The sequence below is a fragment of the Cyanistes caeruleus genome, chromosome Z (assembly GCF_971803275.1).
Source record: "Cyanistes caeruleus chromosome Z, bCyaCae1.hap1.1, whole genome shotgun sequence".
Lineage (NCBI taxonomy): Eukaryota > Metazoa > Chordata > Aves > Passeriformes > Paridae > Cyanistes > Cyanistes caeruleus.
The window spans coordinates 78,985,406-79,013,155 of NC_141732.1; the positions used below are offsets into that span (position 1 = coordinate 78,985,406).

A 27,750-nucleotide genomic window follows, 5' to 3' on the forward strand; every position below is an offset into this window, starting at 1 on the left:
GTTGTTGCTTCAAACCCTGTTCATAACCTGGGCAGCTCCTCGTTAGCTGAAAGGGGAGTACAGAGCGTGTCTGGGGCAGGCACTGCTCTGTTTCTCTGTAGGAGAAACCCCCCCCGGTACCTCAGGGAGCACCTGATGGGACATCGAAGACCGGCTCATGCATCTCCACTGACCAGAGGGACCATGGTGGCCACTGCTGGAGGTGCAGGGGTGGAAGGACAGGGGGATACAGCTCTTTCGGGGATAGCAAGGACATGGGCATCCCCTCCCACCCCTTTACATGCTGATTTAACCCCAAACCATGCCCTGGGGCCGCCTCATGTCTAAACTGGAAGGTTCTTATTTCCAGAGGTGTTCAAAAAGGGACAGGCACTGCAGCAGGTCAGCATAGAAAAGCCTTTCCCACCCTTAACCTGGGAGTGCTCATTTTGGGAGACTTTAAATTACTTAGTGAGAAATCCAAGGAGAGATTTGCAAAAGTTCTTTTCCTACATTAAATTTTCTTCAGTATCTGTAACCCCCAGGAGCAGAGTTGGTTTGGCAATTGGAAGAGGCGTGATGGCATTGCCAAATGCTGTGACTCTCGGGCATCTCATGGTATTTGGGTGTTTCTGCATAACCCTGCAGCTCCTGGAGCTGGGTGATAGCACGAGGCTTTCCTCTTGAGGGGTTGTACATCATGCAGAGCTTCAAGCTGTTGCTTATGGTAAACCTGGTCCTCAAAACTCACAAGTCTGCACTCAGCAGGTATTTCAGCTGACAGTGGGGTTTGTGAAGCAGAAGGGGGATGTGGGGCTGCAGTGGGGCCAGGGCAGGGACCTGCAGGGAGGCAGTGAGAATGGGGACAACACCCAGTGGGGAAAATGGTAATTTTCTCCCTTTTTTGGTTCAGTTTGGGTAGATGGAATGGGGTTGGTCTGCAGTTGGGCTTGGCAAAGTGGTTAAGTGGATTCCCAAGCAACTCTGCAAAGCACCCCATGGGAGATCCACGAGTTAAATCCTTGTGTGGTCTTGTTGTACTCCTAAACCTTCTTAGAGAGAAAACTCTGTCTTTTGAGAAAGGTTAAATTCTCCCCAAAACAACAACAACAACAACAAAAATAATAATAAAAAAACACAGTAATTGCTTCTTAGCCTCTTGCAGCAGGTCCTGGTGGTGGCAAGGACTGGGCTCCTGTTCTGGAGAGCTCAGCAGCAGCCAGGATGGAGGGAAAGCAATCCCTTGTCTGCTCCATGCCTCCTCTCCACCTTTTCTTAACCCTTTCTGCTCCTCCTCTGCTCAGTTTTGCAGTCTCCCAGGACTTTTTCTCACACATTTTCCTGCCTGGTGGTCCTTTGCATTTCCCAGCCCCAGCTGGATTGGGCTGGTTTGCCCATGCTGTCGTGGATCCCTCATGGTAAGTGTCCTTAACCTCTGTTGTTTTCTCTCCCTCCCTTTAAAGACTGCAAAATGTGCCTGCAGGAAAGTTGTGTGGCTTGTGGCTCTTTAATGAACATCATCTCTTCATTGGCTTGAGGGACTACACCCAGTGGAGTCAGCAGCTAAGAAGGGCTGGAAGCAGCAAAGGTGCAGGGTGTGGGGAGCAAGAGAGAGTAGGGGCTGGGAGCCTGTGGGCTGGGAGCCTGTGAAGTGAGGACATGCCTGTAGGGAAATGTTTGGGTGAGGATTTTGGTAGTTAGGGGAAGGATCCAGGTGTCTCTGTGTCTCTCACCACATCCCTCACCAGCCCCCAGTTGGCTGCCCTGTGTGGAGGTGACACCCTGAGGTGTGGGTGACCCTCAGCTCAGTCAGAACCATTGGCTGCTGCTGGTTTTCCTCTTTTTTCCCTCCCTCTGGAAGGCTCGAGTGGTGCTGTGGAGCTGTTACCGTGCACCACCCCTACATGTCCTTTCCCAAATGGTCCAGAGAGCAGGTGTGTCCCTAAACAAGGAGAGCACCAGGCATGGGCACCTTCTGGGACTTCTTTGAGCAGGACTGATGGAATTGGGCAGCCTACCAAGCCATATGTCCAGCTCTGGAGCTAAGAATGGCTGTGGAAACATTCTCTTGTCCTTTTTCCCAGGCTGGGAGGGGTCTCTAAAAGGCATTCAGAAAAACCATCCCTGGGGCATCTGTCTTACTGCAGCTGCTCCCCACTCTGGGTTCCTCCAGTGAAGGAAGGGACTGGGAAACATCCCTGTAGCAAATGTGCCCTCCCCAGCTGTGCTTCCTGTGTGTTTCTGGAATTCCTCATTCTCCTGGTGGCATCTGACTCTTCCTTCAATCACACTGATAGATCGAGGCACTGATATTTCCCACAGGATCTTGGGTGTTTTGGAGGCTGACGGTGCATGAGGAGGCGCCACTCATGACCAGTTGCCCAACTAGCTCGCCAGTTTTTGTGGTGTGTCTGCTGAAAACTGGGCATCTACAGACAAAAGGAGGCTTTCTTCTCTCTCTCTCTCTTTTTTTTTTTCTTTTTCTTTTTCTTCTTTTTCTATTTTTTTTTTTATTTTTGTAATAATATCAGAGGAGGTGCCTGTATTTGCCTGTGTGCCTTGGGGCAGTGCAGGATATTTGTTTGGTCCATTCAGGGCTGACCATCATCAGCTAGTAGGAGCTGATACTTAAGCAGTCTCTCCTGAGAGCCCCAAACCTCAGTGAGGAGCAGCTGGAGTCTGAAGGGAGCTGTGGGTTCACGGTGAAGCTGCCTGGACTCGGGGTTGGATACCCATCTGGCAATGTCTGAACTTGTCTGTATGTGCATAAACCCCCAAAAAAATAAGTCCTCAGCTTTTAAAGGAGTTGCTTAGTATTTATGCTGGGGTGAATAAGATGAGAATCTAGTCTGAGGTGTGTTTTTATCTTAAAAGAGAAAAAAAAAAAAAAAAGCTGGCAGCAAACTGGCTGCAGAGTAAAGATATTTTGTTTGCAGGGAGGTTTGGTAGTGCAGTTATCTTTGCAAAGACTATTGGGGTGTGCTAATCCCTGGTTTGGCATTTGCAGTTAAACTTGAGCAGGAGTTTTTTAAATCTCAGTCAGTGTCTGAAGGTAATGGGGGTGGTGATGCTTCAGGAGAAGTGTCCATCAATCCTGGCAGCTTCCACAACCTCCAGGCGGAAAATACCACTCATTTGCCTGTCAGGAAAGGAGCTGTAAATCTCATGCAGATTACCACGCTTCTTGTTGTGGTTTGCTAAATCCACATTTCTCTCTCTTGTAGCCTGGCCTTTAATATTAATATCTTTAATTTCATTTATAAATTCACTTATCAGCTTTCATTAGTCATCCCGTTAATGATCCCAGGCAAGAAATTTGTCATTTGACGTCAAAAGGCAGATTAAGGGACTTTTAAAGCCTTGGGAAACGGCTTCATGCTGCACCAGAATTATAGCGGTTGGCATACGAGGCTAATACTAGGTGTAATTTGCATCTGCTGCTCAGGGGATGAGTGATTATTTTATATATTTAGCAGAAAACAAGAGAATTTCTTAACCATGAATGGTGCTACGTTTCCTGCAAACTCTGCAGTATTATGAATCACTGGGCTATAAACATGTTGTTTATTACTGGTGCTCCTGGTTTGGTGTTAGCACGGGGGGGATCCTGACAGCTCCTCTCCTCCTTCGGCGGGGTTTTCCTAATTGAAATTAAGAGATTCCCTCTGTGCTAGGAGCTGGAAGGGACAGGGAGTGGATTAAGTTCTGCTTTGCCAAAACTGAGCGCCTTTGGTTGCTGAGCTGCCCTGATGGGAGGTGAAGGTGTTTGGGAGGGTTTGGAGATGGGTGTCTTAAGGCATGAAAATGCAGGGAAGGAACCTCACAATATTTGCTCAAAATGTCTAGAAAAGAGCAGGGTTGGGCTGAAAACAGAGGAGGTGTAGCGGCTCCAGGCACTGGTCTGTTCAGGTCCATCAGCATGAGGCTTTACAGATGCTGGGAGCAAGCAGCTTGTTGGGAAAGACCTTATCTTGACCAGCTGTTATTTGTGATATCCCACAAATCTCCCGGGGCTGAGATAATGAATGAGGAGGCTTCCTGCGCAGAGATAGCTTGACATTAGAGGGCTTGGTGTTGTTACAAAGTTGTTTCTTTTTTATGATGAATGCGTCCTTGCATGCAACCCAATAAAAAGGGTCCCCTTCCCTGATGGCCACCTGCAAAGCCCTCTCTCCTGCTCCTCTGTGCAGAGCATCCTTTGAGTTCAAAGGGCCATATCTCCAGGAGCCTGAACCAAGAAAATGTTACCCATTGTGCACCAAAAACACTTGGGGAGCTGGTTTTGCTCGGCTCTCCTTGGCCTGAGTGGGAAACTCCTGTGGAAACTGCAGTGAGATGACCCTAACTGGACACCAGGTGCCCACCCAGCTGCTCCATCACTCCCCTCTTCAGGAGGGCAGCGGGGAGAAGATGAAATGGAAAAGTAGTTGTTGAGAAAAATTCAGTTAAATTAAACAAAAGCAGAGGCTGCAAAAGAAAACAGAAGAGTTACACTCTATTTCCCATCACCAGGTGATGTCTGGCTCCTTCCTGGGAAGCAGGGATTCAATACTTGTAGCAGATGGTCTCTGGGAGCCAGCCAGGAGTGACACAGCCCCAGGGCAGTGCCTGTCCCCTGTGCCTCCAGTGCTGGGACAGCTCTGGGCCCCTCAGCACAGGAGAGACACCGAGGGGCTGGAGCGTGTCCAGGGCAGGGAACGGAGCTGGGGAAGGGGCTGGAGCCCCAGGAGCGGCTGAGGGAGCTGGGAAAGGGGCTCAGCCTGGAGAAAAGGAGGCTCAGGGGGCCCTTGTGGCTCTGCACAAGTCCCTGCCAGGAGGGGACAGCTGGGGGGGTCGGGCTGTGCTGCCAGGGAACAGGGACAGGAGGAGAGGGAACGGCCTCAGGCTGGGCCAGGGCAGGGACAGGGTGGGTATTAGGAAATTTTCTTCTTGGAAAGGGTCGCTACACTTAGGCTGCCCAGGGCAGTGGTGGAGTCCCTGTCCCTGGAGAAGTTTAAAAGCCGTGTGCATGTGGCTCATGGGTCAGTGGTAGCCTTGGCAGTGCTGGGGAGTGTTTGAACTTGGTCTTAGAAGTCTTTCCAGCCTAAATGATTTGCTGATTCTGTACCTTCCCAGGCTTGTCAAAGGAGCAGCAAAACCCATCTCTATCCTTTATCTGCTGCTCAGCTCTGCCTGACTCCCTCCTGCAGCATATTGACCAGTGGTGGCCAGACTCTTGCCTCCAAGGTTTTTCCTTCAAACTGTGAGCTGAAAAATTAGGGTATGGCATGGATATTGGGCCCCAAGGCAAGGAATGTCCTGTCCCCATGGCACCAGGGCAGTGCATGGGTGAACAGTGGGTGGTGGGCCAGCAGCTCAGCTGGTGGCAGTTCTATTGAACTCAGTTGCCGGGGACTAGAAAACAAGAGTATCTGGTTTTGATGATGATGATTATTTTCCAGTTCACTGGCAGAAAATTTATTTTCCTGATTTTATATTGTCCTTGAGTTTTTCAACAAAATGAGAGGGTGGGGTGAGGCTTTTAAATTGTTCATTTGAAGGGAGATGAAATAGGCCACAACCCCAGAAATTAAATGCTATCTTATGACAAAAAAATGGAACAGCATCAATTGGATGGAGGGAATAAAACCAATTCATCATATTTTTAAGTTGGGTTTTTCCTATACAAATGTTTCACTTTCACGTAATTTTTTCAGTATCTTAGAGGTGGGTTAGGTGTTTTGGGAAGCATGTGTTCTTGTACTGTGGAACCACTGAATTTATTTATTAATCAACAGTAAGTGCTTTAGTGCCTGAGATGAGTCTTGGGAAGATGTGGGAGGTTACAAAATGTAGCTGGCCCTTTACAGACAGAGGAAAGTCATGTCAGCCCCTGCCCCTCCCTCCTCCTCACCTCCATTGGCATCAAAGATGTGTTTCCAGGCTTGGGAGGGACCAGAGGTCATTCCCAAAATGACAGTGAGAGTGGAAATCTTGACCAGGATGTGTCACCACTGCTGGGCTCCTCACTGCTCTCACCCACCTCAGCCACTGCTGCCCTGCTCTGGGCTGGGGCAGCCTCACCTCGAGTGGTTCTGGGTGCCACAATATAAAAAAGACATTAAGATGTTAGAGGGCACCCAAAGAAAGCCACAAGGATGGTGTGGGGTCGGGAGGGGAAGCCGTGTGGGGAGCAGCTGAGGGCACTTGGTCTGTTCAGCTGGAGGAGACTGAGGGGAGAGCTCATTGTGGTCTTCAGCATCCTGGGGAGGGGAAGAGGAAGGGCAGCACCAACCTGCTCCTCTCTGGTGACCAGTGACAGAACCTGAGGGAGCAGCTGGAGCTGTGCCAGGGCAAAGCCAGGCTGGATATCAGGAAAAGGCTCTTCCCCAGAGGGTGCTGGGGCACTGAGCAGGCTCCCCAAGGAATGGTGACATTCCCAGGGCTGCCAGAACTCCAGGAGGGCTTGGACAATGCTTTCAGGGATGCACAGGGTGGGATTGTTGGGGTGTCAGTGCAGGAGCGTGGACTCCATGATCCCTGTGAGTTCCTTTCCCACTCAGGATATTCTGTGATTCCCCTACAGCCTGCAGATGTAAACTTGGAGAAGAAGCACCTTCTCCATGGCCTTGTTTGCTCTGGGCAGGAAAAGCTGTCTGGCATGTGTGATTACAAACTTGCCAGTGGAAATCCTGGGTGTTTTGCCACAGGAGACCACAGAGGTACCTTGGAGGTCAGGTTGTATCATCTTGCCCTGGGTCATCTGCAGGGAGAGTCCTGTACTGCCAGATCCAGATGGGTGTGGTGCTATCCAGGTGCTCCTTCTGGATGGCACAGGGGTGTCCTGGGAAAGGAAAATATTGCCAGGAGGTGGTTACAGGATTAGAAAAATAGGATGTGTGTCAGGGGGAAGGAAGGCATGTTTCCTTGGACAGAAAGCAGTTCCTCCTGAGAGGGCTTGGGATGCTGGTAGGGAAGCCAGATATATTTGCTTGGTGTTCTCTCTGTTCTTCCTGCAACAAGTGACTTTTAGCCCCTTTAGCAAAATCAAGGTCCAAACCTCAATATCTGGGAAGCTCACAGCAGTTTTAGGATGTGTTACAGTGACTCATCGTGGTTTAACCCCATCCAGCCCCTCACCCAGTCCCCCACCAGTAGGATATGGGAGAGAATCAGCTCATCAGAGCTGGCAGGGACCAACAAATCAAATGGGATCATCAAATCCACACCCTAGCTCTGCACAGACACCCTAACATCCCACCCTCTGCATCCCTGGCAGTGGTGTCCAAACTCCTGGAGCTCTGGCAGCCTCAGAGCTGTGACCATTCCCTGGGGAGCCTGGGCAGTGCCCAGCACCCTCTGAGAGAAGAACTTTTTCCTGGTATCCAACCTAACCCCCCACCTAGCCAGCATCACTCTTGGTATTACCTTGACTTCTCCACCTTTACTTCTCTCATTTCCCACCCTTGTAGATGAGAGGGTTTTTTTTTTTTTTAGTTGCTCCTTCTTCACATTCCTCCTCCAAGCACCAACACCACCTTGTGTCTGGTGCTGGCTCTGGGACCCAAACCTGCTGAAAACACTTGAGATGCTTTTGCACACTGGCCTGGTGTTGGTGTAGGGGAGGGTAAGGCACTGCTCTCCATGTGCCCAGAGTTCCTGAGAGCTCCATATGGGCTGAGGGGGTGAGGAGGCTGAAGAACAAGCCCTGTCCTCTGGCTGCTGCCCTGGGGGATGTCTGTGATGGATGGAGTAATAAGTGGTGTTGGGAACACGGAGATGGGCAGATCTCTCTCATAACTAGCTTTAAAGAACAGTCGCATTCATTATTTGGCCAGGAGGAAGGAACATCGTGATGTGGTGCCAAGTGGGCTCTCAGTACACATCTCTCTTCCAGTTTCACTTCTAGAAAACACTGCTTTTAGTGGGGGTGGTGGTTTTGATGGATGCTGTGCAGAAAGTACCTGTGCTGCTGTTCTTTCACGGAGCAGGGAGCACTGGTACCTGTCCTCTCCCCAGCCTTCTCTTTTTGCTGCAATGGCACAACTGGTCACAGCTTTCTGTCCCCATGATGGGAGTGGGGAGACAGCAAGGGCCCCTTCCCAAGGCCCTGCAATTTAAATGTGAAACAGGGATGGACACTCTGCAGAAGCCCAGCTGGCTGGCAGCAGCCCCTGCAGCGGGAGGCGCCATCCAGGCCAGCACGAGGGTCAAAGGACATCAGAGAGGGGCCAGGGCCTGACTGCAGGGTGGTGCAGGGCAGGGATGATGCACCAGGGCACCCAACAACAGCCCCTGCTTGGAGCTGCCACCACTGCAGAGGCCCTTGGGGAGTCCTCTTTGAATGCAGCCTGCTGGAGGTAAGTTTGATGGAGCAGGTGGGTGTGCAGAGTGGGCACCCTGTCCCCTGAGCCAAAGTGCTCCTCTCCAGCCCATGAATAGTCCCAAATCCTGCTTGCTATTGGGGATTTTTCTCCCCCAAAAAGAACAAGCCTTTTTCTAGTGATGCCATGATGTGCACACTTTGCATCACGCTGGGGAGCTGGAGCTTTGAGAAAGCCAAAAGGTATAATGAGACTTCAAGATTAAAAGAAAAAAAAAAAAAAAAAAGGAAAGAAAGAAAAAGGATGAAAGCCCAGAGCACAACAGCATCGTGGAAATGTGTGAAGTGTGTGCCAAGGTTCAGGCACCAAAAATCCAATGAAAATTGATTTGTTGCTATCAATACCCATGGTGAGTGATCTGCTCCCCACATCTGAGTTTGGGGTTGGGTGGGGTGCAGCCCATCAGCTGTAGGAGCTGCTTTTTCTGCCTGTCAGTGCATACCATGTGCCCTGGGGGAGAAAGGTATCTCTCAGCAAAGAGCAGGGCTTAAAATTCCTGGCAAGTTTTCATCTGCGGGAGAGATTTTAGCTGAGCTCTGTTGTGGAAATGCTGGGTGATAGGGAGGGAGGGAGGGTAAAACACAGAGAGAAGCTCTGTGTTTTAGAAAGTTCTTAGGGCAGCAGGTGATGGACCAGAAAGTCAAGGAAAAACAGCAATACAGAGAGAAATCCTACACTCATCTGTGATGAGGCAGCTTGGTTGATGGTCAGGAGAACTGTGGGTCTCCACCTCCAGGCTGGGGGTGGAGGAGGTTGTTGGCTGGTCCTGCAATATTGTGAGGAAAGGGGAGACCTTTGTCTAGCCTGCTGAGCTGCTCTGCAGGGCTGGGCACCTTTCTGAATGAGCCACCCCTTGTCTTTGAGAAAATGGGGCGTCCAGGAGCACGTCTGAGCTCAGGGGGCCCAGGGGAATTTGCCATCCACACAGCTTTTGTTGTTGCTGTAAAAAGTAGGGGTAATCCCACTGCAAAATCATAGAATCCTTAAAGTTGGGAAAATTCCTCCAAGATCATGGAGTCCAGCCATGCTCCCAGCACGGCCAAGGCCACCACTGACCCGTGTCCCCAGGTGCTTAAACCCCTCCAGGGATGGGGACTCCATCACTGCCCTGGGCAGCCCATTCCAAGGTCTGACCGGAAAATGTCTTCTTCCAGTAAAGAAATATTTTCTTAATACCCAATTTAAACCTCCCCTGGCACAACCTGAGGCCCTTTGCTCCCATCCTGAAGGTACAAAAAAGTCAGGAACTAGGATTTTGCCCACCAGTTTCTTGTGTGTGGGTATTCAGGGGACAGCCTGCAGACACCTCCTCAGGGCTTGATGTTTGCAAATTTTGGACAGCCCAGACCTCCTAACTGAGGGCTCAAATTGATTTGCTTGGTCAAAATGCTTCTTCTGAATGGAGGAAGAGGGTGAGATGCTTTGTAGTCCATCACTCTCAAAAGCACCAGAAAGATTTTAGAAATTCAGTGCGTGGCTCATCTGATGTTCTAGAGGTGCCAGCCTTTAATTAACATCACTGAGAAGTTCAGATCCCAAATTTAATTCCTTTTTGTGTATAACTGGGAGTTCTGAGGTGTCAACAGGTTTTGTGTCTTGAACAGATGTTACTTTTTTCCCCTCAGAGCTGGGTTTAATCTGAAATACTGCTTTGTAATTGCTGCTTCTCTCTCCTTTACTTGATACCTGCCAGAACCCCCATCCAGTGGATATTACATGGGTTAGTGTTATTTGTGCTCTATTATTTCCACCTAGGCAGAAGTCTTCTCTGGGGTTCAGCAGTTAGCACTGGGGAAAAAAAACCCTTGTAATCTTTTTCTGCTCTCTCTAAAGACCCAGTTACATTTTGAACTGACAATATAAGTGGAAAATCTAGGACTATTTCCATTATGGTTTTTGATCTGTCCCAGCTGTCCCATAAGGTGTTGAGTAGGAAGAACATTTTCAGGAGGAAGTTTTTTTTAATGATGAGTGGGGTGGGCAGGCCCTGGCACGGATTTCCCAGAGCAGCTGTGGCTGCCCCAACTCTGGAGTGTCCAAGGCCAGGTTGGGACAGTGGAAGGTGTCCCTGCCCATGGCAGGGGGTGGAGCTGGGTGAGATTTAAATGTCCCTTCCAAACCAAACCCTTTTGAGATTCTATGACCCACACCACCATGGGTGTGGTCCAAGGCCAAATATTTGTGCCCAACACCTGGAGCAGAGCACAGTTCTTCCCAAAGTGCTGCTTTTTGTGCTGCTGGTTGCCCAAACTTCCCTGTGTGGGTCCAGGTGGATGTGGGCACAGCAAGCTGACCCCCCAGCTCTGCAGGTCCCCATCAGAATCTCTGGTGTCTCCTCAGGCTGAGCAGGAGCTTTGGATCTCCCACCTTCATTCCTCCACCTGTACAATGCACCAGTGACTGTCTTGCAGGCCACTGGGTGTAAAATTCAGGGAACAGGAAAAATGCAGATAATTCTGCTCCTTTCTATGTAAAATTAAAGGGTAAATGTAAATGTGGGTGGAGAAAAGCAGATCTCTGTTTTATACCCTCCTTTCTGTGGTCACTCCTGAGGAACTGTGTTACAGGAGATGTCTGAAGGATTGTCTTTAGCCATAAATACTTGATCAGTTGTCTCTGCTTTCTTCAGGAGACAGATTTGGAAATGCAACAGAAAGCTGACAAAGCTGATGTTTTGGAAGAAAAACTAAAACCTCAATTCTTTCTTAATGTCATAGACATGAATAAATATTATTTTCTAAATAATAGCTTTAACATTACTTGGTTAAAATGCAAGGGGAGACACTTTCCCAAGGTCACTCACTACAGTAGTGGGAAGAGTGACTCACACCCCTTCTTGTCCTATGAAATCTGCTTAAAAATACTGATCTGGGGGAAAACCTGTCTGCTGGCATTACCTGTACAACTTCTTTATCTGGCTGCTCTGATCAATAGGTTTTCTTTCCCTGACAGATCCCGACAAAATTTTTGAGTCCCACAGCAACTTTTTTTCAATGCCACCTGACACAGGGCTCTGGAGATTTGTGGCCACTTCTTCATAGTGGGGGATTTGTCCAAGTGAATCAGATCTGGAGTCACTGAGAGGGAACTAATGTGAAATGCCTCAATGTTGGTTTTACAGACGCTTTAATAGGCATAACTGCGCTATTAAACTGATCAGCCCGTATTTAGCTGTTATTTGTATTTGAGTGGAATACATGTTTTCCTTTAGGAAGGGAGAACTCTACAGAGTAAAAGAGCTATTTCAAACCTCCCAAATGCCTCTGCAATAAGGATGTGACAACTTACAGCCTGAAACCCAGACTCCTCGTGTTGTGGTCGTGCCTTACAGTCCTATTTCGCCCTCTTCCCCATGTCCTTTTCTTCACCCCAAGAGCATTTTCAAAGTATCTCCAAAACGATGGTGTTGCTCACACACCTTCCACTCTCCCAGGTTGCTCCAAGGCCCATCCAGCCTGGTCTTGGACACTTCCAGGGATGGGGCAGCCACAGCTGCTCTGGGAAACCTGTGCCAGGGCCTCAGCACCCTCTGAGATAAGGACCCAGAGGAAGGTGCAGCCTGGACTGCTCTGGTATAGACATGAGCTGGCTGCACCCTTGAGTTGGAGTTTGTTGTGCTAAAAGATGTAGGAAAAAACATTTCCTGATAATTTCGTAGGTTTCCTTTGCCCAAGGGTGACAGCAGCCATCCCATTTAGCTGTACAAGCAGGGAGCTGCACATGTTTTTGGCAGCAGGGCCAAGCTGCAGTGGGTTAGGAAGGTGTCAGGATGGTGATGGGCAAGACACCTCCATTGCTTATGACTTCTCCAGTGCCCATGAGTCCAGCAAGAGAGACTCTTGTAGCATCCTCAGATCCTCTGAGTCCTCTTTGTGGCGGGCAGTGGGTTAAAAAAACCTTTAACCTTGCTCACAAAGGTGAAATTCTGAGAGGTGCAGAATACTTACCTGGGGGAGAGGGCTCGAAACTGAGGCAGAACAACCCATCTGGAATCTATTTCTTCCTCTGGGGAATTTTTTGGTAGGGTTTTTTTGTGCATTTTTTTCTCCCTTTCCTCTTGGCTCTATCTTTCAAATTGCAGCTCATGAAGATTTGTCACAGGTCAGGAAGACTTAAGCCATGATTTGCAGAAGATGAATGGACTTTTAAAATCAATTTAGTGGTCCCCAGTGTCAGTGGGGTGCCAATCACCACAGGCTGGCACTGCCCAGTTCCTCTGCTGCTATCATTAGGAGGCGAGAGCAGCATTCATTACAGAGAGGCTGAGCCTGGCTGCCTGCTAATGGAATTGAGCTGCCTGACCTTAATGTGTGCCTGATATTTAATTTGAAATTTCTGTGGACACCAGCAGGCTGCAACAGAAACAATACAGGCCCAGCAATGCAAAGCCTTAGCACCGAGAAGACAGCGAAATAAATTAAATTTGGTAATTAGTAAAAATCCTTGGGGCCTAGAGGTCACGTGTGGAACAGAAGGAAAAAAAAAAGTGTATTTTTCTTTCCACTTGGCAGCTGTACAGGTTCCTGGTAGGATCTTGTGTGTTGCAGGGAGGAGTATGGTGCAGTTTGCTTGTCCTGGACTGGTGGGAAATTTTGGGATTCTCTTGGCCCCATTCAGATGGGCCCCTCACAATGAGAAAGATATTGGGGGACTGGAACACATCCAGGGCAGGGAACGGAGCTGGGGAAGGGGCTGGAGCCCCAGGAGCAGCTGAGGGAGCTGGGAAAGGGGCTCAGCCTGGAGAAAAGGAGGCTCAGGGGGCCCTTGTGGCTCTGCACAAGTCCCTGCCAGGAGGGGACAGCCGGGGGGGTCAGGCTGTGCTGCCAGGGAACAGGGACAGGAGGAGAGGGAACGGCCTCAGGCTGGGCCAGGGGAGGCTCAGGTTGGACATCCCAGAAAATTCCTCCATGGAAAGGGTTGTAAAGCCCTGGCACAGTTGCCCAGGGCAGTGGTGGAGTCCTGCTCCTTCCAGGGATTTAAAAACTATGCAGACATGGCACTTGGGACATGGGTCAGTGGTGGCCTTGGCTGTGCTGGGGAATGGTTGGACTCAATGACCTTAGAGGGCTTTTCCAGCTTAAATGATTCTGTGTTTCTATCTCCAGCCTCATACCAATCACCATCACCCTCCTGGTGCATTTTCTTGGTTGAGATGCACAGGGTCTGTCACCCCGAGGCTCTCACCCATGGGCATCTCTCCTGGTGCACCCATCAATCTCATGGCATCCTTCCTTGCTGCAGTTTGGCTCCCTGTGGTCCCATCTGGCCAGGGTTGTCACCTGCTGGAAAGCCCTGTCTGGCCAGGGTGGATGTGGTCACCCCTCACCCTTGGGGCCCGGTTGCAGGCCTTGCTCCACTGGGCCTGCAGGCAGCAGGTGCATTGGATGTGATACACCTGGAACTGCTTTGGGATGCTTCCTTGGCGAGGCTGTCCACAGCTGGGAACATCTCTGCATCTGGGTCACAAGCTAGGCTGGTTGGAGGATTTTTTCTTCTCCTGTGGGATTTTCAAGACACACAAACCTCTGCCTTTGGCTCCAGGCTTTGGGCTTCACCTGGGACCCAGCACTGACAAGTTTCTGGCCCTGCAAGTGCCAAAGATAACAGGAATGAGTAACAACAGCCAGGTTTGTTGCCTGTTCCCTTCTCCCCATGAGCATCTCTTCTCTTACCCCCTTGGAGCTGCAGGACCGGCAGGGTTCTCAGCATAAGGTTCTTGCCAGAACAAAAGAAAACTGGAGGACGAGCCATTCCAGCTGTTTGGCTCCTCAGTCTGGAACAGATGAAAGTGTCTCTCTGGGGCCAGGAGGAAGGAAGCTGTGGGCTGGCACCGTGCCAGATAAAATATTCCTGGTGTTCTATTTGGCTGTTAGGGAAAAAAATTCTTTTCTGATAGGGCTGCTCAGGAAAATGGTGGAGTCACCGTCCCTGAAAGTGTCCAGAAAAATGTCTGGCTGTGGCACTTGGGGACATGGTTTAGTGATGGGCTTGGCAGTGCTGGGGGAATGGTTGGACTCAATGATCTTAGAGGTCTTTTCCAATCTAAACAATTCTATGATTCTATAAAAGATCAAATTACTACTTCCTAAATGCCTCCTGAAATCTATGGCCATGACACAGTAATAGGTCCTTTGGGGAGGAACCAAGCATCTTCTCCATAAGAAGTAGGAGCAGGGTACATGGGTAAAAGGTGAGCTATCTTATAGTCTGTAAATGTGCTGCCCACCTCCCTGGGGCTGACCCAGTGCCCTCCAGGATGCATCTTCCCACTCCTGGTCACGTGTATCCGTGGTTTGCAGGGCAGAAAATTGCCTGCTGCTGGGAAAAAGGAGTGCACATAAGGCAAAAATAGGGGTATCAAGGCTGCTACTGGTAGAAACTCAACTCTGTTTATGTTTACTTCATCTGACTAGCAGTGGTAACACACTGTCATGGGAGCCCTGGGCGGGTGATATCTGAAAATTGTAGAATCATAGAATGGTTTGGGAAGGGAACTTAAAGCTTATCTAGTTCCAGCCCTTTCCATAGGCAGGGACAGCTTCTACCACACCAGTTTACTCAAGGCTTCATCCAACCTGGCCTTGGACATGAGGGTATAAACAGAAAATGCCCTGCAGGCCTGTGGGAGGCTTTGGCTGGACAAAGGGGGAAAAGTGGCTTTGATTCTCAAAGTATCACCAAGAAGGAGTGGGAAGGGAACTGCACAACAGCAGCCTGCCCTTGTACAAACATCTTCCCACGGGAAACATGCAGAGGGGGAAATCTGGCCCTGGATCCAACACCCACTGGATCTGCTGACCAGGACAGCTCTGCCCCATCCCCATCCTTCTCTGTAAAACAGGGTGCAATCACCAGCCCTGGTTCCCACTGCACTCTGCCACCCTCCCTCCGTGCCATTTAAGCAGAGAAACAGATAATTTGTGTGTGCTGTGGTTTGCCAGGGCACGAAAAGCCTGCTTGAAGGCCCTGCAGAGGAACCGAAATCAAACAAATTTCAGATGGTCTTGCAAATGAAGCTGAAAGGTCACAACAGTATCAAGCTGGAGGTTGCGTGTGGTGCTGCAAGCCTCTGCTAAATATCAGACAAAGATTAGTCCATCCTCTCCAAAAGGCCAAGAGCTACACAGGCTCTGAGTTCCTCCTGCCACACTTCCAGGCTCGCAGCATCTAAAAATGGCACCAGCCCCTGTGAAAGAGAGACACAACTTCAGGAACAGAAAATTCAAGGGAAAGCGTCGGGCCGGCGAGGTGTGTGAAAATGAGTTTGGAAAATCCTTAGATTTTTTTTTTCCTTTAAAGCCAAAAGGGACTTGTAGATCATGTGGCTGGCGCTAATTAATCTGGCATTGTGCCGAGCATTGTCATGGCAGTTTAATCAGCAGCTGTGAAACGGAGCGTTGTCCGTCTGCCAGCCTCCAGTCCTGGCTCCTGGGGACGGCAAGGGACATCTCTCTGGTAGGTAGATCAACGCATCCTGCATTTGTTTGAAAATCTTTTGAAGGCCTCTTAAAGGCTTCATCTGACATCAAAGTTGTCAGTACAGGAGCGGTGCCGGGCAGGAATTTCATCTGGGAAAAGCAGTGTCAAAGCATCTGTTTAACCGGGGGTCAGGTGCTTGTGGAAAGAGCTCAGCCGGGCTGCAGGCTTCTCCCCAAGGCCACCAAGCTTCTCCTAATAGCATTGCTCTAATTAGCTGGCAAATCCCTTGGCTCTGTCATGGATGGATGGTCTCACTCCATTCATTCCCCCACTACCCAGATTCTGGTGCCTTACCTCTGGGTCTCCCACAAAGTGCAGAGAGCCAAAACAGGGAGTCTGAGGTGCAGCTGAACCTCACACCTATTACGCCCACTGAAAGCCCATATGAGAAACCCTGCTAACATGAATTAACCCACTGGCATGAGAGGTGGTGGGTAGGGATTACTCCTGAAAACTTGTGGATGGATGCCTCAGTTAAATTAAAAAGTGCCTGGTACCCATGGTGCAGAAATGCCACAGCATCCCACCTTCCTCCCACCGTGTGACAGCTCATGGGCTCAAGTCATTGCCACTCTTTGTATTTATGGGGCACTTAACCCGCCCCTTATACAAAAATTTACAGGTTATTCTTCACCCTTTAACCAAAAACCTCTTATTTTGTTGTCTCTGTTAAGAGCACTGCCTGCAGCCCTGAGAGTCAAATTCTTTCTGAATGTCAATTTTATTTCTCAGCAGCAAGGCTGGCTTTGGAAAACAAGATAATGGTGGCAACCTGGTGCTGCTAATGGAATATAGCAAGGGGGTTTGCTGGTCCAGCAGGCCAGAGGGCTGTCTAGCCCCCCTGTACCTGCTGTGCTTTCTGGTTATGCTGAATGGCAGCGTGTAGGTTTCCAAGGTAATAAAAACAACATCCACGTGAGAGGGGAAAAATGTTTCTGTCTGAGCAGGCTCAGCTAAACCACTGTCAGAAACACTAAAAATCATAGTGGGAGGTCAGCTCAGGTCCTGGAAGGGTGCACAGTGGGAGGATGCAGTTCTTTGGAAGGAAATGGTAGCGGGAGATACACTCATCTGCCATTACATTGGCAACCCTGCCTCAAGGTGAGTTGAGATGACCTGGGTTGGCTCATCTTCTAGTGGGAAGAATCTTCTCCTAGCAGCTCCCCTGTGCTCTCCATCCCATGAGGTGCCCATCATATCCAGCCATGGGGTTGGTGCAGTGCGAGGATGCTGGACCCAGACCAGTGTCCCACCCTGTGATGCTCAGCTTAGCTCTGCCTGATCTGATTTTATGCAGAGCAGACTGCTGGATGGCATGTTTTGCTCAAAGGAAGGAGCAGACTTAGCTGACAGGGTGGCTTTCCTCCTCATCTGCTCATTCCTCGTGAAACCAGGGGTTGCTGGTTTGTGTGTGGGTCTCCCTTGCCACCCAGCTTGGTTAATTCTGGATTTGCTGGTGTCTTTCATGTATGCATGAATAGGTCTTTTGGCTCTGCAACAGCTTTTCTGTTTGAGGTGGCTGGGTCTGCTTCCTCAGACTAATTCAATTTCTTGATTGACTTTAATTTTAAAATAAAAAATAAAAGGTGTTCATTGATGATGAGCCCAGGGAGCACAGGCCCACCACCGTGTCTTTCCTGCAGGGAGACTGAAGCTGGTTTATGGATTTGCACAGGCATTCCTGGCATGAGCCTGATGTTAAGCAAATGCTTCCCAAGCTTGGAGCATGCCTGGTGCTTCCTCCAAAGACACAGCTGTGGGGTCTGGGTTATGTCTCATGTGAGTGGGGGGTTGGAAGGCCTTGCTGTGGCTGGAGGTAGCTTTGGATTGTAGAATCACAGGATGGTTTGGGTTGGAAGGGACCTTAAAGCTCAGCCAACCCCTTGCCATGGGCAGGGACACCTTCCACTATCCCAGGGTGCTCCAGGTCCCATTCAACCTTGGACAATCCCAGGGATCCAGGGGCAGCCACAGTTGCTCTGGGCAACCTGTGCCAGGGCCTGCCCACCCTCACAGCCAAGAATTCCTTCTTAATATCTACCCTACATCTACTTTCTTTCAGTTTAAACCATTTCCCCTTGTCCTGTCCCTCCGTCCCTTGTCCAAAGTCCCTCTCCAGCTCTCCTGGAATCCCTTTAGGCACTGGAAAAAAGAACTCTAAGGTGTCTAGGTTGCTAGGTTGTAAGGATGCAGGGCTGCATTTTGTCCACCAAAATTTCCCCCCAAAAATGCAGCAGGCTGATGCTTCTTCCTTGGGCGTGGTTGCTGTGTCCTGGCAGAGTCATTTCACATGACTGACTTCTTCTCCTACGTGCTTTGTAACGTGGCTCATGGCTGGTATTTCCGAGGACAGATGGGCCCAAACGGTACCTGTGTATTTGGGGGTTTTTCTTCCGATTCACCACTCCCCCATCCAGTGAGTCAGCTTGATCCTCTGTGAATCCATACCATATGTGAGCCATCCTGCTCCTCCTGGAGACTACGTGTGTGCAGGGCTGACAGCAGGCTGGGTCCTGCTGGGACAAGGGGTGGGCTCTGCAGCACGAGCTGCCTGCCTCGCTTCCAGACAGAAAGTTCCCCGTGCCTCTCCTGGAGGCAAGGCTTCACTGGATCTGCTGGGCTCTGGGGAGGCTGAGCCATGGGATCAGTGCATGGGGAGGCTCTGTCCATGCTGTAGGGTTGCAAGCTGGGCATTGAGATGGAAAACTTGGTGGGAAGATGTTTGAGGGGGTATCTTTCCAATTGTGCAGTGTTGCCTTCCGTCCTCCTTCCCAGCAAGGGGGGATGTGGGTCTGAGGGGATCTGCAGGAGATTGTCTAGCATGGAGAAGAGCAGGCTCTGGGGTGACACCTCATTGCAGCCTCTCAGGACCCAAAAGGGTACTGGTGTTAAAGAGGGAGAAGGACTTTTTACATGGGCAGATAGTGACAGGGAAAGGGGGAAAGGTTGTAAGCTAAAATAAGAGCGATTTAGATTAGGATATTAGGAAGAAATTCTTCTCTGGGAGGGTGGGCAGGCCCTGGCACAGTTTTCCCAGAGCAGCTGGGGCTTCCCCTGGATCCCTGGGAGTGTCCAAGGCCAGGATGGACCAGGCTTGGAGCAACCTGGGAAAGTGGAATGTGTCTGGCAAAGGGGTTGGAACAAGACAGTCTTTAAATATCCCTTCCAGCCCAAACCATTCTGGGATTTCTGTGAAATCTGCAGAATCCTCCTTGGACTATGTTGCATGTCTCTGACCCATTATCAGCCCAGCTCCCCATACCAGGGCAACGTTCTCATTCCCTGAATCCCCCCCCACTGCCTTCTGTGAAAAAATCCCAGCCCCACAGATAACAAATCACTCGGCAACGGCGCCCTCTGGACAGGAGCCCAGTGTCCCACTGGGGAACCTCCGCCGACTGGAGCTGACCATATGAGCAAAACCACTATTTCTCTCTGCTCCAGCTGAGGCGGACTTTTGAAGGGCAGCCAAGTCCTCGGGCTGGGGGCTTGGGGCGTTTCCTTGGCTTTTGGCCACTGGGAAGTAGCTGTAGTAGGTAGAGCAAAGTCTGTGCTTGGAGTGAATCCAACAGCGCTGAAATCCTGGCGGGTTGCTGACGAAAGCCAGCGCTCACCCAAGGGCTGGGCAGAGAGTGCTGGGATGCAATAATTGCTGAACTCTAGAGAAATGTGAGGTCACAGAGGCACAGTTAAAACAGAAATACATCCTCAAAATATTACCGTCATTGGTTAAAGGGCTTGTGGAGTTTTGCTGTGTTTTAACTCTCACAGAACTTCAGGCTTAACGCGCCAAAAATAGAATAATCTGAAACACCCCCAGAACACTGGGGCTGCAATGATGGCACAGAGATTGATCCTATTAAAAATTGGATGTAAAAAAGACAAAAGACTTGAGAAATGGCATTGTTGGCTGTCTGCAACTGAAAAAAAAAAAAAAAGCCAGCTGTTACTCAGTATAATCTGCTTTTCCAAAATTATTGGAAGGTAGGAAAAAAAAAAAAATCCCACACATTTTTCTCTTCCCATTTTACACGTTTAAGCCAAAATGAAAAATAGCTTATGAGATTTAAGCTATTTATTACCAAATAAAACTGCATCTGGGCCATGTGTTTCTGCGCCAAGTTTTGGCACTGTGAGAGCACAAATGTTGAGAGTTATGAGCCCCTCAAAAGTGAGGTTGATGATGGAAACATTGACTTAGTCCTAACTCTCTCAGGGAGGCCATATCCAAAGCTGCTTGTAGGGAAATGAGATGCTGCCTATGACATGGAGCTGCATCTGCAGCATCCTATGGGATTATGTGCAGCCCTGTGGGATATTCTTGATGGAATAAATAGGAACCAATTTGTGAAAACACCTGAGGCAACAACTGGAGCTGTGTCAGGGGAGAGTAAGGTTGAATATCAGGGAAAGGTTCTTCCCCCAGAGGTGCTGGCACTGCCCAGGCTCCCCAGGGAATGGTGACATTCCTGAGGCTGCCAGAGCTCCAGGAGCCTTTGGACAGCTCTGCCAGGGGTGCCCAGGCTGGGACTGTTGGGGTGTCTGTGCAGGGCCAGGAGCTGGACTGGATGATCCTGGTGGGTCCCTCTCAACTCCAGGTGCTCTATGATTCTACGATGGAATAAGCAGGAATGTGATTTCCTCTTCCCACTGTGGTGGAAAAGTGAATCCCTTGCACTCAGTCTCCTCTGGCTTCAGAGGGAGGGGAAAATGCCCACAGGCGGGTGGATTTCCATGCCGGAAGGGACAGCTGTTGTCACCTTCTCCATCCCACATCCCAAAATTAATTCCTGTGCGGGTGAGGGGATGTCCTTTAGGAAACCAACCAGCCCTGGTGCTGAGGAAGGGATTTTGGCTGTGGGCACGTGGTGCCTTGTGTTTTCAGGCTGTGCCTGCTGCAGGCCAGACCTGGCCTCTGGGGTTTGTCAGGCTCATTGCCTGCCTGATGAGGATAAACCTCAGCCTGCCCAGCTCACGTGTGGCAGCATTTTAGGCTCTGCTCAGCCATGGTTTTACCTTTGCTCGTTCTGACGTGGAATCACAGGTCTCCTGCAGTGCCTCCCTCCACAGTGAGTGCTTGGGCTCCTCTCCAAGCCTCCAGCTTTGGCATCAATCTGAGGCACTTATTGCTCCCAAGGAACCCCACCTCCTGCTTTTTATATAGCAAACATTTGTGCCTTCAGATGCTGCTGGGGCTGTGGGAACTCATGGTTTGCTGATTATCAAAATTCACTTTCCCTCGGATAGCCTGACACCTGCAAATAGCACCTGTATGGGTTTTTTAAAGATGGATGACTTTATGTTTAGCTGTATAAAATACATATTTTTTGCTGTTTGGTTAGAGTTTTCCTTTATATGTTATTACAGCAGGGCTTAGCAGCACTAACTTGTGCCAGGACCTCATGCAGAAATGTAAAGTAAGAGCTATTTCCACATCAAGGAACTGACATTTCCCTTGTACTTTAAACACAGCTCTGTCTCTCCTGGAGTGACATGTACCTATAAAGTTCGGGATATTAAATTTAATAGGGAACAGGCTTCCAGGATCTTTGATTTTTTTGCCACAGACTTCTTATTCACGGAGCGTAAAAGGGGAATTGCCAGGACACAGCGTGGCAGGACTCACAGTAGCTGGGGTTTTCCCAAACCTGGGTTCAAGTAAGTTCAGTGTGAAGAACTGCTGAGCTGCCCTGATCTGTGCCAGCTCGCTGCCAGCATCCACTGCACCTCACACAGCCCCACGCCAGCCTTGGTCCTCGGGATGGACCCTGACCCCAAATACTGCCCTGCTGCTGGGGGAGCAAGCAGGTGCCTCAAACCAGCGCACACTGAACTCCAAAATCCTTTAGGCTGATTGAATGAGGAGGTCCACTGGGGACAGGAATTTGCAGGAGCTCCACAGGTGCAATCAATCCCCCACTCTGAGGGCTCCTCTTTGACCGTGAGGCTGAGCTCTTGGGCTCAGGGTGGGAATTTAAGAGTGCTTTACAGGGGATTTGCTAGCATTGTTCTGGCACTGCATCCAACACACCCACCTCCTAGGAGCACAGTCTGCTGTCTCTTAAGAGATAATCCTCATTTTATGTACCTTAGCAGTTGTAAGATGCTCCTGTGTTCTGTGCAATGTCACTTGAAAGAGGAACCAGCTGCTGAACTTTTACTGCCTTCTGGGGTGAGGAGGGACATTTTTTTTAGTGTGACTTCTGAACCATCTGTAAAAAACTGTAAAAATGCATTGTATTGTCTTCCCTGAGTGTCAGGTACTGCACAATTTGCCCTCCTGGCACTCTGAGGGTCTCATGCAGGCTGGTAAATCCTTTGCACCCTACCTGATACGGGATTACAGGATTTAAGATAAAGCCCAGAGGGTGACCTGTAACATGCCATCATCAACCAATCCCTTTGCAAGGGGATGTCCCATGTCCTGACTCCCTGCCAAAATGTTCTGGCTTCGGGGCTGATTTGCCAGAGAGCCAGCAAAGAAGAAAGGCTGGGCTGCCAGACATCCCCCATGCAAACTGATGTGCTGTTCCTAGAAATGGGGAAACATTCCACCCCTTTCCCAAACCTGCCCCCCGCCCCCAAAACCACTGCCACTCACTCTGCAGCTCTGTGGACATGATGGATGGGAATCTCCCACCCCTGGGCTTAAGATGCAGATAAATAAATCCTTCAGGAAAACCCAGCTGGTTATTACAGTCCCATTTAAAACAACGGGTGTGTGGGTGGGGAATTAATGCATGCAAAATAGAGATGCATGGGGATTGATGCAGAATAACCCACCCAAAGCACCTCCTCTGTGTTTTCAGGATAGGTTTCCAAGTCTGTTCCAGTCTCTCCCTAGAGGGGAGGTTTAAAGCAGGTCAGGCAAACAATGCCTTCCAAAAAAAGGCATATTTCCCCTCTTTGCTGATTGTGGGAGAACAGAATGAAAAGCCTTCACTGGAAATCCCTGTTGGGGGGGGATACAACATGTGTGGGAGAGGAAAGGGCCAAGACCAACACCTCACCCAAAAACTGCTGTGGAGGGAGGGGACGTTGAGGATGGCACAGGGTTGGGGTGCTGTGGCTGCCAGGGCTGTGGACAATCCCCAGATCCCAAGTGCCCACAGGACTCTGCTCCTGCCCGAGCCCCTGCAGCCTGTCCTGGGCTGGCGCTCTGCACATGCAGGTGTGAGACCAGGGGTGATCACAAAGCCTTTTGCTTAAACACGGGTCAGATTCAGCTGGGGGCATTGGCTCTTCCCATTGACTCCATCTCTGGGGAAGAATTAAAATTAAATTAATTTAATTAAAAATTAAAAATGAAATGTGGAGTTCAGAGCCCTAAGGTTTCTCAGTGTTTGTGTGGAGGGTTTTGGTTGGGGCTGTCACAGAATTAAGAGGCTCCATGAGCAATGCAGTGCAGCCCCCAAGACCCTGCCAGGCCCTTGCAATGTCTGGCTGTATTTTTTTTTTTCCCCCCCATGGTTTTGGCTTTTTGCCTGTTTCTGGATGTCCTGCATATCATTACTGGTAGGAGGGAGCTGCTGCAAACCTCCCTGTCCAGTCATTAGGAGCAGTTAAGAGTGTTTTTAAGGCAGGTGTTGAGCACTTCCAAATGCCTGGGGAGGGTTTTGGACACTATGAAAGCTAGGAAACATTGGAAACACAAGTATTGAATTTCCTTTTCCAAACAACTGGCTGCAGCCTATCACTGCCTGTCAAAGCTGAAGGCACAAGTCAGCACGTTTTTACATTCCCAAGGGTAGAGATAGGGATTGCTCCAAGTGCTTCCCCATTGCTCTCTGCAGGGAGAGCCAAGTAATAGGCTGCTGTCATGCCAGGATTTTTCATTTCTTATTTTCAAATAGGGGATGAATCCCTTCCCCTGGTTAATTATCACATTTCCAGGTTGGGGACTCATTCACGTGGATGTATCACCCTAATAGTAATACAAAACCACAAAAGATGAGCTTTATTGCCTCCCTTGAACAAAGAGGACCCAGACCCATTCCTCTTCCTTTTCAACATTTTTTTTTTTTAGTTTGAGATAACTGGCCAGATCCTGGAGAAGAGCCTTTGAGCCCAGATATCATCCCACAGACTGGGAATACTCCAACTTCCTTTGCATCCAGTGTAGAGCAGTGCAGAACAGGCTTGGGTTGCACGCAGGAGCTGGATGGAATGGTGGTGAGGGAGAAGGGTGGAGCACATACAGTTGGGCTGATGGGCAAAGCCCCAAGAGTTGCCTTAAAGTTCTGGTACCAGCCAAACCTTCTCTGCCCTTGGAATTGCTGGAAGTCCTGCAGCCTGAAAATGCCTTTGTTACCTGCAGTGTGATTCCTGCTTTTAGCATGGGAGCTGTGGCCAAGTGACTCAACAGTTGTCAGCTGTTGTTCTCCAATACCTTCAGACCGAACAGAAAAGAGAAACATTATAAAAGAAAAGTCTCAGAGGGGTTTTTTTAACATCTCCATTTCCTCCAGGGCTTGTTCCTGGCAGATGTGCAGGGCTGGGCCTAAACCCAGGAGAAACAGGGCAACCTGGGGAGAAAGAGCTGTGCTGGAAGAGAAACATCATGCTAGGCTGTTGGGACCACCCATCCCTCCAGGCATGCCAGAGCCTGAGAGGGGAAAGGTGAAGCTGGGACCAGTAAATCCCAGAAAACATTTTCTCTCACTGCAATTTGGCTTCTTTTTTTTTTTTTTTTTTTTTTATGTGATGATCCAAAAATCTCAAATACACCCTCGAATTCAACACTGAGAATAAAGCTATAATTAAAACACAGTGAGAAGTATAAAAGCAAAAAGACAGCTTTAAGTGTAGCAACGCTGCTGAAGTGTTTCTCCTTCCTCCTTGGAAAATATTGCTGAATTCAACACGTTGCTGTGAAACATCATCTTCAACAAAACTTTTTTTTCTCCCTGAAGCTAGTGGGAAAGAGTTGCAGGAAAAATACTCTCATCCAGTGCTGTATAAACAGCTGTCTCCCTCCTGTGATGGGTCCAGGCTGCCTGGCTGTATCCCATCCCTCATTCTTGCCGGTTCCCATCCCCAGCACTCAGCACCTCTTCAGTCTTGATATAAATAGAGGTGGGGGATTGGGACTAGATGATCTTTAAATCCCTTCCAACCCTTAACTATCTATGATTTTCTGTAAATATGCTGATTAACACTGGTCACTGGCAGTTGTAAATCCCAAAATCACTGATTATCCTGCATTGGAAGGAACCCATAGCGATCATTGAGTCCAACTCCGAGCCCTGCATTGAACAACCGTAAGAATCACACCGTGTGTTGGGTTTTGATTTTGTTAAATGCTGAGCTTAGGCCCTGGTGGGAGTCCCACCTCATCTTTATTTTTTGGTGTGTTAAGGCTGCACATGGTTTCCCTGTGTGGTGTGCAAGAGAGGAGATGCTGTGCTCTCTGCTAGGGACCCTCCAGCCACGCCAGCTCATGTCACTCAGCAATTAAAGGGAGCCTTCATTAGTGCTAGAGGATGTTGACAGGGGATTGTACAAGCAGGCAGGGGCACTGTGCAGGCTCTGAGGTCTGTGTTTATGAGTTTTTTTTGGGAGGAGCTCAGCTGTGCTGTGGCTGCACAGAGGCACAGTGCAAAGAGGGCTGTGGCCACCAAAAAATTAATCAGCAGTGAGAAGCCCATCTGAGCCCCTTTACCCTGAATTCCTTTGAAGCACTTTTCCATCAAGTGTGAAAGACTCTGAGCGAATAATAAACCTCCAGAACCTCTTGTTGCCACCCAGGACACAAATACACTGCACCAGCCACCACAGACCTGCCCTTCATCCTGACTCATTACTGGCACTGCACAACCTGAACCCGTAAATAAGGCAGATTTAAATAGTCTTTATCCATTAACTGCATCTCCCAGCCACAGATCTGGAGTGATTTACCTCTTCCCTGACACTAGACATGTGGAATTGCAGGCTGTACCCTGAGCTGCATCGGAGCTGGCAGCCCATTATTTTTAGCATGATTTTTGGCTTCTTGCATCTTGCCCAAGCAGAGAAGCAAAGCTGGTCAAGTGTCTGAAAAACAAGTTGTCTGAGGAGAGGCTGAGGGAGCTGGGAAAGGGGCTCAGGCTGGAGAAAAGGAGGCTCAGGGGGCCCTTGTGGCTCTGCACAACTCCCTGCCAGGAAGGGACAGCCGGGGGGGTCAAGCTCTGCTCCCTAGGAACAGGGACAGGACAAGGAAAAAGGCCTGAAGTTGTGCCAGAGGAGGTTCAGACTGGATATTCAGATTAATTTTTTTTCACTGCTGGAGTGGTCAGGCATTGGCATAAGCTGCTGAGGGAGGTGGTACTATCTCTGGAAGTGTTCAAGAGGTGTCTGGATGTGGCATTTGGAATGGTTATGTGTTCTGCTGGGTTAATGGCTGGACCCAACCATCCTGATGGTCTTTTTAGCCTTGATTGAATTCTGTGATTCTCGGTTTGACTAGATGAAATGAGAAAGCTGTTGGCAAAGGTGCTGAAATTGAGACAGATTCCTTCCTGCCTGATAAATTTTTCTTAAATTCTTTCCTCTTCTTCCTTCATCCTCCCTGCCCCTTCTCCTCACCCAGCAGTCAGCTGTCCTGTAACAGGAGTGAGCACAGTGTCTCCCTCTGCCAGACCACTCAACCTTTATGCAGCTGAATACCATGAATTTGGTCTGGGGGGTGTTATTTAGTTCATGTTTTATTTTCCATGACATGGGGGTTGAGACTAGGTGGTCTTTAGCGTCCCTTCCAACCCAAGCCATTCAATTGCTTTGTGATTGTCACCCCTCATTTCCTGTTAGTAAGTGAATTTCACTCATTTGGTAAGGGTATATTCAGAAACAATTTGGAAGGGATTAACACGTGTCTGATGGCATCAGGCAATTAGGTGCTTGTTTGTAGACAGTGTGAGTCTCCCATGGTGTCCTTCTCCATGTGCCACGTGAAGCTGGAGCTGCTCCCACGATTTTGGCCTTTACTCACTGCGTGCTGTCAGGGCCGATGAAAACTTCCCACTGCCTTGCTGGCTCTGAGGGGAATTTTAATGGACGTCCAGGGGAGCGAGCTGCAGGTTCTGGGCTGTTAAAAGCCTGGCAGGCTCTCGTGATGCTCGGAGAGGCACCTCAAGGGCTCCTGTTGAGGGGCCTTATCTGCCTGCCCAGTGCAGGAGGAGGGGTGGCAGCAGGTCTAATCAGGACAAAGTGGCTGAGACAACCTGACTCCATCCCCCAGCCTGGCTGATTACAACAGGCAGATCCTCCTCAGCTGTAAAATCTATTAGTGATGAAGTCAGGGCTCTCCAGGAGCCCCCGTGCCGTCTCCCTGTGCCACGATGGGGCCTGGCTGTGAGCCAGCCCCAGCCTCCCTGACGCCCCCAGCCCCCAGATGCAGACCATGGAAGCCTTGATGAGCAGTCCAGGTTGCCTTATCCAGGGGAAATGTTCACGTGTTTTGCAGGCAGCTTAACAGCATGAGACAGATTTTGTTTTCCTCTGGGAGGCGGCCGGGCTCCCTGGGCTGCAGCTGTCTGCTCGAGACACCTGTCCCAGTGCCAGCTCCAGGCCTGATCCCCATCCCCTGTTCCTTACCAGTGGCCTGCATCAGGAGAGCTATTGCCTGAGGAGGGGAGGTGGAAATAGTTCTGCTTTCTGGGTTTTTCTCTTGTTAAAGCCTGTAGCATCCCCTGTCTCACTGCAGGGATTACCCAGAGGCTTTGCATCTCAGAGATGGGTCAGTGTTGAACGAGCAGACGGATCCCTTGAGCCTTTCTGGCTGAAATACTGTTGGGTGGATAAATATGCATGTGCCTAGATGTAGTCAAACCCTGACTGATGCTAAAGGATAATTCCCAGTGGCAGAAGCACCTAGGACCAGACCTGTACATTTCTGTGACTTGATGTCACTTACCAGCCTGCCAAAATATACAAACTTACAATTTGCAGGGCT

At 49.6% G+C, this 27,750-nt stretch overlaps 1 protein-coding gene and 1 long non-coding RNA gene across 3 annotated transcripts in view; one reads left to right on the forward strand and one right to left on the reverse strand.

The window, feature by feature from the left end:
• Nucleotides 1-27,750, forward strand: part of ARK2C (arkadia (RNF111) C-terminal like ring finger ubiquitin ligase 2C) — a 50,896-nt gene that overhangs the window by 4,396 nt on the left and 18,750 nt on the right. The window lies entirely within an intron of this gene.
• LOC147648617 (uncharacterized) lies at nucleotides 5,873-13,692 on the reverse strand. Its single transcript, XR_015280236.1, has 3 exons — nucleotides 13,527-13,692; nucleotides 6,685-6,802; nucleotides 5,873-6,053 (listed from the first exon to the last, which is right to left on the reverse strand). It is a non-coding gene; the product is annotated as an uncharacterized LOC147648617 (long non-coding RNA).